The sequence below is a fragment of the Thunnus maccoyii genome, chromosome 16, assembly GCF_910596095.1.
Source record: "Thunnus maccoyii chromosome 16, fThuMac1.1, whole genome shotgun sequence".
Classification (NCBI taxonomy): domain Eukaryota; kingdom Metazoa; phylum Chordata; class Actinopteri; order Scombriformes; family Scombridae; genus Thunnus; species Thunnus maccoyii.
This window is the reverse complement of record NC_056548.1, coordinates 14,301,267-14,320,521: the sequence shown is the minus strand read 5'-3', so window position 1 is coordinate 14,320,521 and position 19,255 is coordinate 14,301,267. Positions and strand designations below refer to the sequence as shown.

Sequence of the window (19,255 nt, the reverse complement as noted above, 5' to 3'; positions counted from 1 at the left end):
GACAGTTCCTTTAAATGCATCTTTTTCTTATTTTTAGGGAAGTAAATATAAAGTAAATAATTATAAAGTAAACTCTTGCATACACACTCTTAACCTTTGCAGGAAGAGTGCTGTTCAATTTTTATCATTAATGGAGTTCCAAAAAATATTACACTTCATCATTCTTCTGCGTCACATTTGAGAGAGTGATGTGAGTGTGCAAAGCTCCTGCTTTTTATTACAACACGTGCCTTATGGATTATTTCCTGTTCCAGTAATTAGAGTGTGTTTGTTTTGATGTTGTTGGATTTGTTTTTCTGTAACAGTTGGCTGTAGTAGCTTATATCCCGGTGCGGAGGGAGAGTATTAAATCTTGATGTTACACAGGGCGAAGGTGAAGTCGTGAGACACAAAGGATTGATGAGCGGAAGGCCAATTGTAAACAAGTGTGTTTTCGGAAGAGGATGACCAGATATTTGTTGTTTCCCTGAGACATTTCCGCAAGATCTGTTGTTTTGTTCTGAGCTGACAGTGTTGATGGAAATAACGCTGGAATACACAGTTGGCCTGAGGTCCAAATGTTGTACTCACTTATCCTTTACTTCATGAAAAGAGGGTAAGACAAGACAGTCCTCCTGTCAGTTGTTTAGAAGTGCACCACTGCATTTGTTGGCATCAATTGTCTGCAAATTTAGTAGTGAATTACTCATAATTTGCCCCATATGATGGATGCATATCTTTGATCAGAATATTTTGATCTGATGAGTGAATATTCAGAAGCAAGAACAGTAAACATCAGCCTACATTTGCACACAATCAAAATATCGAAAGAGAGTTAAGGAAAGTCATGACTTGATTATCCACATAGTAACATCACTCTTTATTGACTTCTTACTTCAGCTAAGAAATATCTCTACAATTGAGTAATTTTCCTTCACCAAATAAATTTTTTATGCCTTTGTCTCATTTTGCATGGACTATTGAAATTTTCTCTATCCTTGACTCAAACACAAAGCTTCAGCTTTTTTGCAGCTTGTTCAGTGTGATGCAGCCAGACTCATAACTGTGACTAAAGGAAAAGATAAAATTGTGCCACATTACACTGACATTTTGTCCATTTTGAAAGCGATTTACAGATTTTATTGAATTCTTTTAAAGCATTACTCTCTTCTCATTCATGCCACAATGTATGAAAATGTTTTCTATATTTACCATCTCAGGTGAATACAGGGTTTGTGACAGTTTTGTTCTGCACCTAACATGCACACAGAACCCAAAATCAGTACTAAAAAAGGCAACAAACATGTTATTATCAACACCAAATTTTACTACCATTCGTCCAATGACAAAGCTAAATTCTTCTTTGAGCCCTCCACTTTGTGTTAGATTTCAAAGTTCACCTATAAAAAAACACTCGCCTGACTGTGGTAATGACAACTCCATGGTCATTCATTTTTGGTAAAGTTATTAATCCTGTCCTGTCCCTTATATATCCTGCCTACAACAGTTCCCATGTTGTTAGGGTTACCATCATTCTGTGGTGAGTCCTGACATCTGAAGAGTTAATACGATCACATGTATCTCCACACTTCAAAGTTTTTTCTTTTCTGAGCTCTACTATTCATTCCAGCAGTGCTGCAGGCCTGAGGAGTACTTAATGTGCTTCCTTCTCAGTGAGTTTAAACTACTGACCATCCATTGTCAGTCAATAATCACATGAATATCACTGATAAAAGACTATATATCTAAAAGATGGATGAATAAAAGCTAATGCACAATAACTGTTTCCCATGTTCCACAAGCAAAGGACTGAAAAATTAAAGAAGGAAGGAAATATAACATAAATAAATTGATGATTATTTTTTGATTCTAATTGTATTGTTTTTAAGTACAGGAGTGCAAATATTGAAAGCTGTATGCATATTCTGTATCTATATAGAGTATTTATGTATGGAAATACATGTTAGAGCATAAAAACATCCCACTGTTGCATGCAGTCCTGCTCTGAGTCCCGTAAGACTTCAGTCAAGAAGTTGAAGCTTTATACAAAACAGCAAGATTACAGATCCAGATAAGATGGTTGTTGTTAGTACCATAAACTGAAATAAAAGCTAGTATTGAAGGCAACAACAGTATTTCTCTGATGCTCCTCAGCAGCCTTGTGCGGAATCAGACGAGGTCACGCAGATGCCGGTCTGCTCTAAGTAGAACGCTTTAATGTGCTGTGACCTCAGTAATAATTAAAAGATTTAAAAAAGAAGATTATCAAAGCAATTTCTACCTCACTATCTTTCCACATATTAACCGTGACCTGAGGTAAACCAGTGGCCAGTGTGTCACACTGTTTACGTATTGAGTGTCTTTTTTTTTTTTGTACTTTTTTAGCGGGATCATTGATAAGACTGTATCACTGCAGGTCTCCAACATCATATTAATGCTCCTATAGGCTGACTTTTGACAGTTGCTAACATATACTACCGTGACTATCATTAGATATGTGCTGTACTTGGATATCTGCTAGTGTGACTGTTGGTGTTCACTTTTCCAACAAATAGCAATCCAGACAAAAACTGAAGACAAGGTAAAAGGTAAAAAGTTGTAGAGCATATTGCTATTTGTACATATTAATGGGCTAGAAAGGTAACCTTCATGAAATACAAAAAAAATGCTGGTACACTATTGTGCATCCTCAACGAATTTAACATTGCACCAACTGTTTATGTTGTATGTGTAGTGTGTTTGAGAAATAAATGAGATAACGCAATTAATTCTTACTGATCCAGGTCAGAGATCAGCCGGCTCTCTCAAATCCCAGGGCATGTCCTGGGCTTGTGTATCGCAGTGTATCGTTGCCAAGCTGTCCTCACCTGCCCTACCTGACTCACAGGTGGCTCAGAGCCAAGACTGACAGACTGCTGGAAGGGAAACCTGCCACCATCTGGAACATCACAGGCTGCCAGTAGCAGCCTCGGCCAGCTCATAGACAAAATGTTACATCCCTTCGCTATTGTGTGTGGACCTGTACACTGCGAGCGTCTTTCCAGGAGGAGATAAAAGCTTGGGCCTGCAGCAAAATAGCATCTGCAACCTTTCTAACACATTAAAAGAATAAAAATATTGAACATAAAGATTTATGGTAGAAGTCAGAGGATTCATTATTCATCAGAACTACAGTACAGTCAGTACAACAAGTACACAAGGAGCCACATATTCAGCTGTCATTTCAACAGTGATCTATCTTTTGAGGTTAATCCATTTTGCTCAGAACAAGGATTTATTATCATCAAAAACTGAAATTCCTTAACTCCTGACCTTTTAAGTCTTGTTTCTAATGTGTGGCATTTTACGCCTGTGTACCCGTTATTTTGTCTGGAAGCACAGTTGTAGGTGCAACTCTTCTGATTAGTGCATGTGTATTTGAGGGAGTATTATGCAAATAACGACAAGAGATAAGTGAGACTATAATTACACAGTTCACTGGACTGACTTTAAATTTTACGCCTGTGCATGGTATAAAAATTAAAGGTATGTCTGTGGTGAAGACAAATATGTAAATTAATCTTTACTCTACTGGAATCAAGACTGTACAATGAATTGTACAAAACTCTTGTTGAGAGTGTTTTAACTTTTCATTTTCCCACCTGGCATGGTCACTTAAAGTGTAGATCTAAGAATAAACTTTCTAGGATTGTCCTAATAGCCAGCAGAATTGTTGGCAAACACTAAAAGTCCTTGATTAAACTTTTTATGGAAAGGACGAAGAAGAAACCAAAGAGTATCCAGGCAGATAGTTCCCATCCTCTATTCAGACAGTTTGAGCCTTTGAGCTCCGGGAGGTGCTAAAGAGTTGCCCCTGACTGCTAAAAATGCATTTAAGAAGTCCTTCATCCTAAGTGCCATCAGTATTCTTAACTCTGCAAAGTGACTGATGAGAATTAAGCCACAGACATGACATGAAATGTTCTTAATGTGTAACATGACCTTGTCTCTGTGTTTGTTCTGCTGACTGCTTTGCTATCTCTTTCTTGCAATAATTTATATATCTATATTCTATTCTATTCTATTTGGGAGATTAAAAATAACACACCAATAAATAACTAAAAATGATTCAGGAAAATTAAGAAATAATTATAAATGAACACAATATCTGACTATTTTGACAGCAGACACGGGATGGAGAGCTGTGGTTAAGATTTTTCTCTCTCAAGCAACAGGTGATGACTCATGTATATTTTGTGTCTTTTATGTGTATTATTGTCTCATTCAGTCTCTTTTTCAAAATTAACATTAACATTATCATAATGCCTACAAAGACACACACACACACACACACACATATATATACACTTAAATATGTTTAAAACAGTTCACGGCTTAAAGCTGTTGATGGTTTTGAGGAAGAGTTGCATACATAAGGATTTTTAAGGGGGTTTTTTTGACTGCAATTACTTGACCACACTATTTTCATATGACAGATCACAGTAAATTAACTAACTGTCAACTGTCAACAGACCTTTTTCAAAAGAGACATTTGGACTTGTCATAGTAAGAAAAGCACAGGTGTTACTCATAACATTAACAATGGCTCTGTTCTATTCAAGAGTCCCAGTAAGACATGACAGTGACAGTGAGCCAGCAGGCACAATACCAGGACCCTGAAACTGAAGCAGCTGAATGGAATTCAGCCATCGTTAATTTTATTACTAACACCTGAACTTTTCCTTCTGTGACATGTCAAAATGTCATCTGTGACAAAACCGGACTGCCTGGACCATTTCCTCCTAGCTTCCTCTTGAACTAGGTTGAGGTACTTTCGTATCCACCTTTATTTGTATATTTCAAAACCATCATTATGATTTTTATTTATTATTATTCTGGATTCTGAAGAGAGATATTGATATATGATTGGATATATGAATTCAATTTACAAATGTTAATTGAAGCAGGTATTATGTTGTTTCTATTGTGCTCATTCATTTAAACGTCCATAGACAGACGATAAATGTATGATAGGATCAGAACAGCTTTAAAACAAGCCTTGTAATAAATACATATCATGATAGAGGATGGTTTTTGAATTGACAGGGATCTTGATAAGTTTCCCAACCGAAGTAGAAAAGCATCTTTGTATTTAGCTTTGTGGATTGTTATTATTGAGTAATGAATAAAGGAGTATACTGTTCATCTCTGGACTCTGCTGTCATTTCTTGAATGTGTAGTAATATATTTGAGTAGGACATGAGTCTGCCTGGAAGACATTTCGAGGTCTTGACAGTGATTGGCAGAGACTCTAATAAAAGCTGAAATGCAATTTCCTTTGCTGACTTGTCATAAAAAATGTGGTATTTCTAACTGCATGAAGACAGCATATTGAAATATTTAAACCTGCCTTTAACTTCTAATACAAAACATTTAATTAACTGTCAAATAGGAAAAATATACATTCTAACTGAATCTGGATATGCTTCTGCACTATTTGGATATGCTCTAGTTTCACTTACAGCTCTCAACACAATCAAAACCCCAACATTTTGGAAAACACTATCTTCTTTTCCACTCAAAAAAATGTGCTGCGGTATTTTACTCACCTCAACAACCCTGACGAAATGCAGCCAGGTGTTTGAGGTCTCCATGTTGAAGTCCTTCCTTGATCCTACAGGGGGGGGTGTTACTCTGCAGGGACTGGACCATGAGCCTGGGACAAAGGGGAGATGAGCAATGGAGAAGAGGGCAGCTGAGGTGAGTGGTGGGGTGGCTGCCACAGCTTAAAGCCTCACCGCAGCCCCAGCAGGGTAATCTAATCAGCTGTTTCAGAGGCTCTCTTGGCGCTGACGAGCTCTGCGTCTCTCTCTCTCTCTCACTCTGTGAAAATGAAGAAGAGCTCACTCTTCATTTTCAAGCGATATGTGCTCCTTCTTATTATCCTCAATTAGGTATGTAGAGGTTTGAGAACAGCTGATAAACATGGCCTGTTTTTCCCTGCAGGAAAAGATGGTTTAGTGTATTTTGTTTGCGGTTGATTTTAATCTTTGTTTGTGGGTGAAAATGCCGTTCCAATGAGGTATTCATATTGATTGGGAGAACGTCATAAAAACTCTTCTACATACCTGAGATGATGTCATTGTACTGCTGTTTAGAAATACAACATTTCCCCTTGATGATATAAACCACTTATGCTGTACATATGTAGTGAGATGTGAATGCTATTTGTGTACTGCATTAAGTTGTATTTCCTTCCACTTCAATTTAATATGATCCCACATGTGTACAAAGCTTTAATCATGAGTGGGATGCTGATGTTAGTAAGACAAGAGCTTTTTCTGTGATTTTTGGGCAATATCTTTGATTACTGGCAGGGTTTTCTCATAAAAAGTCTTTCAATTAGTAACAGTTGGAAGAATTTAGTATAAATGGAAAGACACACATGAGGATTGAAGCTACAGTACATGCAATATGTCAGTTACACAGCTGCCCAGCGCTTAGTGTTTACATTATAATCTCTTATCAAAAGAGGAGTAATGGTTTGTAGGATAAACTGAAGTAAAAACTAAATACAGCTATGGAACAGGAAATCCACAAACAATGATACACACAAGGAAGTGAGCTAAAGAGCAGATAATGCAATTAAGAAAAGGCAATTAAATAGCTCATTCTCAAACATTTAACATAAATATGCTCGGCATCAAAACTGCATTTGTCAAAATGAGTAATGACAGTATACAAAAGTGTGAGTCACCTGGAACTAAATATATCCCCTAATGAGAACGGAAAGGATTGTGATTGTGTTGGACAAACAACATGTGCTCAGCTATTGACATCTTGATGGTTGAAGAATTAATCAAATTAAAGGTTCAACCGATGCTGACAGCAGAACAGACACTGCTAAATCAACAGGTGCAACATCTCAGTGGGAATCTTTTACATGACTGAGATGTCTTCCGTTCATAGAGACCCTGTTTACACTTGGTTTTAAAATGTGTCTTGGGCGATCGGATCACAAGTGGATAGCACTAAATACAAGTGTGACGACCATCAACGCCCCCTTTACAGCACAAACTAAAATGCGTTTTGGGTGATCAGATTGCAATCAGATAGTGCTTGACCACATGAAAGTACAGGTGTAAATGCACCCAAGACGCATTATGGATTGATTGTGATCCAGTCAGCCAAACCATCTCTGGAAGTGCTCAGGGATGCATTGTGTAAGTGTAAATGTATTTGTATTGTCAACCCATATACAACAACTGCATGGGTGGAAAAATGTAATCACGCTTGACTGTTCCAAACCAGCGAGGTAGCAGCCATTAGCCTGTTAGCACGCTCAGCTTCTAGCAAGAAAGCAGCAAGAAAGCTATGGATATTCAAAACTCTCATAGATTGAGTCAAGACGAGACCAAGTGTCAGCTGTCAGTTTGGTTTGATGGAAATATACAAGCGAAACTTGGCAATTGAAGGAAAAAAAGTCCAAACAATAGCGTAGCTTTATGGATGGCTACTTTTTAAAAATTTGTTTTGTTTTTTTGGACCCCGCGCAAACGAGAGGAGGATGTGATGTTCGGTTGTTTGAGCTGGACAGAGTGATTGGATGTCAATCGGATCTGAATGTGGAAACTGGAGACACATATAAATATCAAGTCAGGTTAAATCATATCAGGTTAAATCATATATAAATACAATATGGATATGAGACATATTTTAATGCAAGGTGTAAAGGGACTATAAGACACATTGTGATCCGATCACTCAAACCACTTGCCAAGGTGGTGTGGGACGCGTTTGACCACGTCTTTTGTAGTGCAAACGCTAATGCATCCTGATGCATGTCAATGTCAGATAATAAAATTTATCATACAGTTCTTTCTGTAAATATAAATGTAACGTGTATGATAAATATAACACTCTAAATTGGGCCATTTTGCATAATGAGTACTTTTACTTTTGATACTTTAAATAGGCTACATTTTGCTGACAATATGTATACAATATGTTTTACTTAAATAAGATTTTGAATGCAGGACTGTTACTTGTAATTGATTGTTTTTTTGTTGAGGTTTTGCTTTTACGCAGTGGTGGAAGACGTATTCAGACCCTTTACTTAAGTAAAAGTATGAATTCAGTAATGTAAAAATACTCAATTACAAGTAAAAGTCCTGCATGAAAAGTCCTACTTTAGTAAAAATGTTAAGTTGAGCAGTATGCTCTTTAGTAGTCTTAGTTCTTTCTTTCCTTTTGGCTGGCTGGTAGTGGATGAGACATCAATTAACCCGGTGGCCCAGGTGTGGTAAGGCTTCTGGGTAGCCGTGTCCAGAAGTGATTTTGGCGATGAACAACCGTGAACGACCGTGAGAGTGAGAGACCCAACACCAGAGCAACTTTTGTCTTTGGCCTTGAGAACTGAAAGCCGACTACCTCCAGCTTTGTTTAGTTTTGGACCAGCCACCACCAACAAACAAACTACTGACGCTGTCTGGGCTGGCTGCTCGTGGGGAGCTCTCAATTGGAGCTAACCGCTGTTGTTGACTGGAAGTAAGCCCCACACAACCCACTGCCAGCCAGCCTTCTCTTCCAAACACACACAGTATGTTAGGGAATGAACTTGCCCTAGACACGCCAGGAACCGAACTGCCAGTCAGTCTTGTAACAGAAGTACAAAGTAGCGGCAAAATGCTTTACACATTAGTATTAAAGTAAAAGTACTCGTTTGGTCCCCCTGACTGATATATTATTATATATGACATCATTAGATTATTAATACTGAAGCATCAGTGTGTAAGCAGAATGTTACTGTTGTAGCTGCTGGAAGTGGAGCTAGTTTGAACTACTTCATATACAGTTAGCTAGTTTAGTCCAGTGGTTCCCAACCTAGGGGTCGGGCCACTCCAAAGGGTCAACAGATAAATCTGAAGGGTCGTGAGATGATTAATGGGAGAGGAAAGAAGAAAAAACAAAGTTCTGATACACAAATCTGTTTTCAGTTTTTGGACTTTTCTCTAATCTTTGGTTTTTGTGAAATATTTGGTCATTTGAACATTTATTGAAATGAAACCATGTGAGAAGTTTAGAGGGAAAAATCACTATTTGGTGGAGCTGTTAACAACTCTGGACTCAAGACATCTGGAATGTGACTCTGACTACACGCTGCTTTTTGTAACATGTCAAAAGCCAAAAAGGTTGGAAACCACTGGTTTAATGTTCCAAAATGTGTTGTATTTTAAAAGCTTGTCATATTATCTATTGTCTAAAATCTTAATCTGAAAAGTAATTAGTGTCAAATAAATGTAGTTGAGTAGAAAGTACAATATTTCCCTGTAATGTAGTGGATTGGAAGTATAAAGTAGCATAAAATGGAAATATTCAAGTTAAGTACAAGTACCTCAGATGTACTTAGTTACTTTCCACCATTGCTTTTACTTAAAGGTGCAGTGTGTAGTATATAGTGGCATCTAGTAGAACAGTCTTGGCAAAATGGAATATATACATAAGTAAGTTTTAGTGTATAATCACCTGAAAATAAGAATCATTGTGTTTACATTACATTAGAATGAGCCCTTTTTATCTACATGGGGAGCGGGTCCTCTTCCACGGAGCCCGCCATGTTTCTACAGTAGCCCAGAATGGACAAAGCAATCATTGGCTATAGAGAGGGCCTTTCACGTTTTTTGTGGCCACCGTAGGTTCTCCTACACGTTTGGAAGGGTAGGGGGAGGGGGAGTGGTATTTAGTTGGTTGCAATCTGCAACCTCACTGCTAGATGCCACTAAATCCTACCTACTGGTCCTGTAAGTAAAAGATCTGAATACTTCTTCCATGCTGACTTTCTGCTAGCTAGCTGTCACATACTTCTCAATATGGCGGGCAATTTGAACTGCCACCGCTCTGTCAATTCTTTAGCGTGGACTCTGTCCACTCATAGCTCACCTGTCAACTGTTTGTTAATGCAGCTTCAGTAGCTAACGTTACTGTTTTGTGGCGGTAATATTCGCGTTGGTGCTCTCCTGCTCCCGTTTTTATGTCTCACTTCCTTCATAGTTTCTCACATGGGTTGTCAACCTCAAACTCCACTTCAAGCAGGAGTTTTCCTTCCCTGCTGTCGGCGGCTTGGCTCTTCCTGCATCCGCGGAGGTGCCAGGGATCGCTGCTTCACTTCAACCAAGCTAGGTGAGTCTTGTTAGTTTTGCTTAGGTGTGTGTTGTTGTGAGGAGATGTCTTGGCTGTCTTCAGTCAGACTTTGTTGTTGTTTTTGCTCAACAATATCAGTTAGCTATGAGGCTGCTGGCTCATTTATTTGTTATGGTATTGTGAATTAGCTAGTGTCTCTTGGTGTTTGAGCTTATTTTTCTGTTGGCTGTTTTTCCTTGGCGCAATTAATGATACTTTCATGCTGCTAATTAGCTTAGTTGTGATATTTCACTTTTGTACTGTTAAGGACTGAATTGGCACTCTTCTCCTCAGGTCTGTTGCTGTTGTTTTGGCTCTGTAGACTTAGGTTTGGTTATGTAAAATGCTTCAGGAATGTAAACATGACTGGTATCTTGCTCAGCCCATACATATTTCTCATATTTGTTTTATGGTTTGATTTGTTTGATTTATTTTCCTTGTACTGGAGAAGTAATCACCTTCGCACATTTTCCAAACACCATGCTCAGTTATGCACTAGAGAAATGTTTCACTCAAAACAGTGGGTTCATGATCAGCTTACTTTACTGTTCTTAATGTCACATTACATCTGTGTTGCCACTACACTCAGCGGCAATCTTGCCAATGCCAACCTTAATCCTATTATCAGCACTCCCCAGTATTTGCTATGTATGCTCATGTGAGGCCAGAGCCTAGATGTCAAATATCAACTCTATATAAACTGACTAATCTAATCATCAATCATATCAGTTATTAGAACCCAAACCTACTCTACTGTATACGGTAAACAAATTTCCATGTATAATTACCAAATGGGTGGCTCAAAAAGTCAAACGTTGTGTCATGCAGGTCTCTGTTATTTTGTACAATGATTTCTATCATTTATTCCAGAAATAGAGCTTTGGGAGGTGTTTCCGCTTGTTGTTGTGCTCCTAAGAGACACCTGGGTGTTCCTGAGGACGAGTCCATAAGAGAGCATTAGGGAGAAGAGTGTAGCGCACTGTTGTCATCGCTAACCATATCCAACTCCCTCATGTCTCATTCACATGTAAAAAAACACCTAACATTATCATATAGAATGTAAACAACAAACACGGTTGTTATTATTAGTACTCACAGCTGTCAAAGCTAGCATATTAGTATTGGGAAATCGAGTTTGATGCAGTAACTTATTGCTGGCTAGCTAACAACAGTTGGCTGCAGTAAGGTTAGATATCAAGCAAAGCTAAAAACATCAACAAGGTTAGCAGTAGTACACAGCCAAAGTTTGTTTTGAGTGTTTATTTTAAACGTTCAGTGCATTTCTTCCATAATGTCTGCAGACAAAACAGCTGCAGTACTTACCTAGCTACCTGGTTATTTTTTTCTGTTACCATCAGTGACACATTGACAAACCTGAATTTTGTATTTTACTCATAACATGTCATCTGTTGTGTGCTGTGTTTGCTGTGTAATTTACCTGGTTGTCTGCTTTGTTTTGCAGGTAATCATCAGCAGGTTATTTAATTCTGGGCTGCAGCACAGCTCAGCCTCTGGCTGACTCTCTGGCATTTGGCCGCTGCGCCAGCTCTCACTCTTCCCCACCGACGCCTTTTCGATTTGGTTATGTTGCTTTAGTTCTTTTGCTTTTATGCACCGTACAACACCCACACACACATCTTCCACTCATGCACACTACACTACTGATTATACTGACATCCAAGCCCCATATTGTAAATATTTAGTTAATTTGTTTAATTTGATTTAATAAATTATATTTTGTTAAACATTGACATGGTGTGTTTCCCTTTTGTTGTGGCCACTTGAGCCAGGTCATAACAATACGTTGTTTTGCATGTTAGAGCTTCCACAATGAGAGCATTGTTGGCTCTGATTATGAGTACACTCCAGAGCCAAGCACATCATCTGGTCAAAGAGGACAGGCTTGGGGTCGAGGATGAAGCAGAGGAGGTTTTGTGAGAGGGAGGGCAACCAGCAGGGTCCGAGGAAGTGGAGGCAGAGGACGGGGAGATCGGAGTGCGACAGGCCAAGGAGCAGATGTTCTTGGACAAGATAATATATAATATATAACCTCAAAGGATTACAGATGAGCATGTATCTATAGTAGCACATTACTTTTGATATTTTTCTGACATCAACACCACCAATAACTACAACTCTTTGTCTTAGTCTGTGGATATGATGCTCATTCATGGTGTCTGTGTATGCATGTTGACCTGGCATGCACTGTGGACACACAAGTCCTCTTAGAGGACAATAAAGCTCTGTTCAATGAAAATATCTAATCATGTTGATGATCTATTGCTTTACAGGCCAGAATTTGAGGACTGAGCTTGGAACAAATCACATCAAGTGTTGGAGCTCTGCCTGACACGTGACCCAAGCCTGATCTTTGATATTCTCCACTTCAGCAGATGCTCCTCCACCGGGCCCTCCTGTTACAGGTCAACCCATTTGGTGTGTCTGCCAGAAGTGCAGAGAAATGCCCACAGATGTGGAAAGAAAGTGCTGTGGGCAACATCATGACTCCTGTGTTTCCAAGCTGCCACATATGGAAACCTATATTTTGCAGGAGGGGGTCCTGCACCTTGCCAGATGGATCTGGAATGATATCAGGGCAGTGGCTGATCTTCCAGACACAGGGGAGAGTAACGGACAGTTCTGTTATGCAGCATACAGATAATTTGTCGTGTGACAATATGGAGCACTGGGGCAGGGTCATAGAGCAGTTACACCCAGCTGCTATGGCTAGAAAAAACATGACCGTTATCCAGATCCTCATGCAAAATACAATACCAATATTTACATTGAGTGGTTGAACATATGTATATCACAGATTTTATTTGTTTTCCTTTTTCTATCCCCAGGAGGGTGTAGACAATAATACAAAGTAGATTTTAATTATTTTTTGTTCTGCACAACCTGTTATCACTTGTTTGAATAAAATCTTAAAAATGATAAATGCCTTTTCTTTACACGTATAGTATAAACAGTCAGTCAGTGTTGACAAACAGGTCAGGCTGTGCATTTGACATCATATGGGTGCTGTGGCAATCTTCTACTGTTTTGGCTGTGATTGTCCTTTAGAAAGAGTATTACAATCACATATCTGACAGTAATTACTGCATTTCAAAGAAACCCACATTACTTTCAAAGAATAAGACTACTACAACTTTGGCTGCATTTTATGCAGTGACAAACATTCACAACAGTTTTCAAAGTCATACCTATTGTGGGAGCCAAGTATTATTTGGCCATATTTAAAATTGGCCTGAAATAGGTGTAGGCCTGTGTTATATTAAATTTGCGTATTCATTTTGCCATTTACAGTCATTTGATAGTTAGCAGCCCTAGCTATTTTAGAGTTAGCGAGTTTCAGTTTCAGAGTCATTTGCATAGTTTCACAATCAGTGATTTCTTGCAATATCTGTATTTGGCAACAAAGCCACACATTTCATATGCTTGTGCCATGACTTCACTTAGATAACTATTGTAGATCATAAGTAGTTCTGAGGTTCAGAATCTGTAAAACAGACCTGAAAATGGTATGTGGAACCTGGCATAAATGTCTACACTTTGGAATTCTTTACAACAGAGCCATATGGATTTTAAACTAGCTTTTGCACACAAGTATGTTGCCACTTCATGCTCAAGCTACAGTATCGTAAGCCAACTCACCTAGCCCTCTGCTGACTTGCATCTGCAATAGCTCCTGGGTGGCTGGGGCAGGGACACCTCAGAACACATCAGGCCTCCTGACTCTGCTCCATGGCATCCCCTCAGTAGCAAACAACCTTTGCTGCAGGATAGCGTTTGGGAGGTCTGCGATGTAGCTGTTGTCCTTCTCCACCTTCAGTGTGTACAGGCTCTACTTCTCGGACTTCTTGTTGTACAACGTTCTTATTACCCTACATTGCACAATAGTTTGCATTTCCACATAAAAACCCATCAACACATTAAATAAGTACCTTGCATTTTGTTCTTGTACATAAACAGAAAAATGTAGCTGTATTTGTCATACTATTGACTCAGCACCTATAAGTTTATTGACTAAAACGCATAGGTATACTTATAATACAACATACTGAATTGAGCCATCAGCTTTTTTCTTGGCTGGTCTGTGAATGTGATGATTGTAGTCCAGGCCAGCCGCCATGGTCTAAGCTGCATATACAGGTGGGGAGAGGTTGAAGCGCTTGCTTGCCCACATAAGTATGTGATTGTGGAAGGACTCCAATCCTGCAGTTGACTTGAGAGCACAGTGGAAACAATATACAATTGATTTCTGTTCTGGTTACATGATTCAAGGCATAGCAACATCAAATCAAAATTGCAGTGAAATATTTACATAGGGGAAAACAGTACGTGGAACATAGACCTATGTAGTGAGTTTAACATAGACCTATGCTGATATATACATTAAAAGCAGATGCTTGTGGACGTCCTTTAGCCAGTGTGCATCAAGAATAAGTTCTTTCAGTCTCCAGTGTGCCCTTCTGAGTCCACTCCTTTTCTCTGATTTCCACCAAGGGGCCATAGCGACAGGCACCAAGGGCCCACACATGCTCTCCTGTGACGTGGTGCAGGACTCCAATCCACATGTCCTGTGAATTCTGAGGGCAGCAAGAAATCAAACCCAGTTTGCACAAATCACAGGTGAGCACGATCACGAGTCAGCAAAAGGGTCCAACCCGTTGGCCAAGGTCTACCAAGCATTTTCATTTGAGGTTTTTAAAGTAATATTTTGTCCAAAGCATTATTTTATATGAAACCTTTTGGTACGACTAGTCACATAAATACAGCATTTGACACTGAGGCGTACACTAAAGGCCTAGTACATCAGTAATTACATTACTCTATAAATCATAGTGAGGGATGAGGGACTGACTGAATTCAAATAAAAGCTTCAATAATCTTTTTGGCTTGGTGTCTAAATATCAACACTGAAGAGAAACATTACAAAAGATAAATTTCTGTAATACTTCATAACTCTTCATAGTTATCTGCAGTCTCACAGCAAAGCCAGAAGTGGTTGCAGATGTCTTTATTCCACATCTGTAGAATGGAGCGCCCCTTTTGCTGCCCTGCCTGGACATTGAACAAAATTCATTTTGATGGAACGTCAAGTAGGTTTATGACAAGAGGGTTGATGTATCTATCTATCTATCTATCTATCTATCTATCTATCTATCTATCTATCATGAACTTATTGCATGAATTTTTCTATCCAAGTTTTTGGACCTTTGCCAGATGTCCAGGGTGTGGTGGACTTCACTGTCTTTGCATTTCCATTTGTCTGGATGACAAAAACAAATCATGGAACACATAATATGCTATGTAATAATCCAAAACAATCTCAAGAATAATGTAAGTGATGAATGTGGTCTGGGACTTGATGCAGAAAGTTGGATTGCTGCACCAACCCCTAAAGAAAACTACAATAAATCCACTTACTGAAGAGTGCTGATATTTGGGTATGAGCATCTGTGCAAATTTTGACAGAGCGTCTCAAAAGGTACGCATGAGGCCCTCCTTCTCCATGACAAGAAGTTCCTCAGTGTCTTTTGCTTGTCAGTGCTGACCATGGAGATGATCTATTTGGACTCATTGTCCATGGCAGTGTATGTGCAATATTGCACACAGAACACAGGACTGTGTATCTGAGCATCTCCTTTGAATAGAAATGAGAAAAGAAAGCAAAAAGGGTAACTACACTTTTCAGTAATGAGCTAAATATGTCATTTTATGCTACTCCAACTGGATGAAACAACACTGAGGTCACTGTAGCGCTTCATATCACAAATAAAAACCTCATTGAATGTACTGTCAACATCTCTTCAAAAATCATACACAAAAGCCAAAGTAGCCTGGCATCAGTTCACAATCAACTGAGTCTGAATGAAGCCTACCCTCAATAAACAAAGTATTGACATTTTGTGCACATTTTGTTGCATTTGATTTCTACTTTTACCCTAGGGTTTTATGTCTGTACTGAACTTTTTTTTGTAGATTTGTTGTGTTTGGTCTTTGTATCACCATGCATCTGCGCTGCTAATACTGTCTCAAATAAAACAACAAAATACAGTTCTATTATATGGTGTATAGTTGTGTGTGTGTGTGTGTGTGTGTGTGTGTGTGTGTGTGTGTGTGTGTGTATGTCAAACTCACCCAGGGTAACAACAGGCCCTTTAAGTCTGATTTATGGTTGGTCGCTCGACACTTTTGATAAGTGACGTATTTTTGCCAGAAAAAAGTGTCGCTGTGTCACTTTCCTTTCATGTCGCACACCTAGAGAATTTTATTATGTCGTGGACACCGTATATTTTGTCACACAATGTGACTGGGTAGTGTTACTAATGTCACCATGGAGAATGTAGTTTTCACTGAATTTCCTTATTGATATTTTGGTCTGTAACTTTAGATAACTTACAACGTCCTTGTTTAAGCAGTCAGGATGATATAACGTAACTAAACCAACTGACTGGAGGATGGTGCCTGGTTACCATGGAGATGACCTGACACCTTTTTCCTGAGCATAAATTGAAAATGCTTATCAAAAGTGTTGAGCGATATTCCATAAATCAGCCTTTGGTCTGAAGCTGGGTGATGATTTCAGCTCTCTTTTCATTCCGGAAGTCCTTTATAGTGTCCACACAGTAGGAGTCCTGGATCCTGAAGAAAGAAAACCTCTCCACCATGCCCATATTCATGAATTTGAATAGGAATGATATATCTCTGCATAGTTGTTGCCAGAGAGCAGTATGTTACATCATGTTACATCACCACATGTTGCTGAGGTAATGCAGGGACCAAGACTTAATTTCAAATTTGTACTTTGGAAATAATTTGAACAAAAAAATGTCACTACAATTACCATACCTTGCATCCAATTACTGAATAGTTGTCTCCTAAGTGCTGTTGTTGTCCAACTCCTCAACTCCAGCTACTGAGAAGTCATCATCTCTGCAAAAATGATAAGAATTACAGAATAACATCTGAATCTGTGAGCAGGACATAAAATTGTTCCTCATTCTCTCAAGGAAACAACACAGGACTGTTGCTACATAGAAATAGAAGTCTTGTGTTGGGCAGTTGATGGGAAGCAGGTTTGATGGGTGGAAAGTAATTATTTGAGAGGGTTGATTGGTGCAGCAGTTATGGACAGTGTTTCCCATATTCTTCTGTGGCCGGCTGACAAAGTCAATCACGAATCAAAGTAATTTCAAAAATATTTTACTAATGGCAGAGATGGTCTCAATTGGTAGGCATATGACTTTTAGAATCAGTACTGGAAACATGATAGTGGCACAGCTGATGAAAATTTGCTATTTTTTTCTAATGTATCTCTGCCAAGGAGCATGTATGTAAAACAAACAAGCTAGACATGAAAGAAAGATGCATATATATATATGAATATTGCCCATCAAAGAGAACAGTGGTCTAAGCCATGTTCCTATCCGCATCAAGTTACACTCAGCAGTTGGAGAGAGACTCCAAAAAAATGGTGGAAACAGTGGGAGGTGGTGGTCTCTGCTTCGAAGGTGTGGAAGTTGATGAATCCATAACTACAAAAACACACCAATAGGCTACATCACCACATTTGTAAAACATCCTGTTCAAAGCCCATATAGACTAAGATAAATACCATCAAATTACACTTACTCACAACTACAAAGCAGACACTGGCGAACATTTACACAGATTAGATACCAGGTAGGAAACATAGCTATATAGTCTATTAGTTTACACCTACAGCATAGCTAATGTTAACGTTGGGCTAATATATATAAGGAAGCAACATAAGTAGCTAACTACGTTAGCTACATAATTCAGGAAAATAACAAATTCCCCCCCAAAACAAAACAAACCAGATAATTACTTGTCCAACAGAAATACAGCAATCATGGCATTACTTTTCAGGCCCTTCAACTTCGTCAGTTCTCGCTATTGTTGAAGTCATATTGACTCTGGTTTGACCTCTTGCTTTATCCAACCTCTTTTTGGTCATAGCCTTTTCTACTTCTGTCTTTCTTTTTTGTTTTGTTCAGCAGTGCAAGTCTGTTGTAGGTATAGGTGTAACTGGAAATTTTGGCTGCATTTTTTCTGCCATTCCTGTGCGACTAGCTCGTAGCTTTAGCAATATGTCTGCCTAGCCTTGTGTGAGACTTGTGTGAGGTCATGTGCAATGAGTGCATGGGCAGAATGCGCAGGTAGGCAGGTAAGTAGGTAGGTAGATAGACAGGAAGGTAGGCCATCCAATAATATCGTGTGGGCCAAATGAAATGACTGGATGGGCTTACGACAGCCACTGATACCGGATTTTTTTCTTCTTATTTTTGGTCAGAGCATTTGATTTATTGATTGCTGTTGGGATGTAAAGAGAATTTCAACAAATATAACAAAAAATGCTTCTAAAATAAATTACCTTCCCAAGCTTTAAGACACTGAGATGAGTTTTTAATTATATTATATTGACAGTTTAGTTTGGTTTTATTATAATGACTAAATCCTCAACAGAGATGCATGAAATGTACTGTGTAACGACTTCTGCAAAACATGAAATAAATAAGACAAAGAGCACAGTTCCAAAACAGACTTTTTCAAACCTGTCCTGAGATAATTAGAACCTGGAGTAAGTAAGTAACACTTTCTGCAGCATTCTCCCACTTCTTAAATAAAAGCGTTGCTGAGCTGAAATCAGGATTGAACTAATGTCACTGTTGTCTTCTTTGATCTACTGTCTATCTTTGCCAGACATCACTAGAGTCCCTTACTGCGAACACTCGGCAGGATAGATCTTTGCATTTAAAGAACAATCTGATAGATTTTAAAATTTACAACAGTGCTGAAATGATTAGTTGATTATTCCTGTGGTTTGCCTCCCATTGTTTTGGGCCCTGCAGCATTAGCTACCGGGCTGCGAGAAAACATGAGTCAATATGATTCGGCAATAAATAATGAATAATAATTTTGTAAGCTGAGAAATATGGCTTGAAATTTGAGTAATCACATTAACAGCTACAGATACAGTAAAGTTCAACAACAACATAGGAGTGCATATATTGTATTTTGTAAATGCATAACAACATCATAGTGCATTGTACTGTATCAAGACACATAGGCCCAAGGCATTTCTACA

General features: G+C 38.7%; 2 long non-coding RNA genes across 8 annotated transcripts in view; one reads left to right on the top strand and one right to left on the bottom strand.

Annotated features, from left to right (window-relative positions):
- Positions 1-19,255, bottom strand: part of LOC121880560 — a 38,671-nt gene that overhangs the window by 17,408 nt on the left and 2,008 nt on the right. For 4 of the 7 annotated variants that reach the window (XR_006091595.1, XR_006091600.1, XR_006091596.1 and 1 more), the window contains exons 2-7: positions 16,285-17,079; positions 15,571-15,787; positions 15,358-15,412; positions 14,202-15,204; positions 13,795-14,024; positions 5,568-5,674 (exon numbers count right to left, since the gene is read on the bottom strand). This is a non-coding gene — a long non-coding RNA (uncharacterized LOC121880560). The remainder of the gene's footprint in view (positions 1-5,567; positions 5,675-13,794; positions 14,025-14,201; positions 15,205-15,357; positions 15,413-15,570; positions 15,788-16,284; positions 17,080-19,255) is intronic. The other 3 variants (XR_006091598.1, XR_006091597.1, XR_006091599.1) reach the window with 3 other exon arrangements.
- On the top strand, positions 9,786-12,517 carry LOC121880561. The gene is made up of 3 exons (XR_006091601.1): positions 9,786-10,137; positions 11,600-12,210; positions 12,429-12,517. It is a non-coding gene; the product is annotated as an uncharacterized LOC121880561 (long non-coding RNA).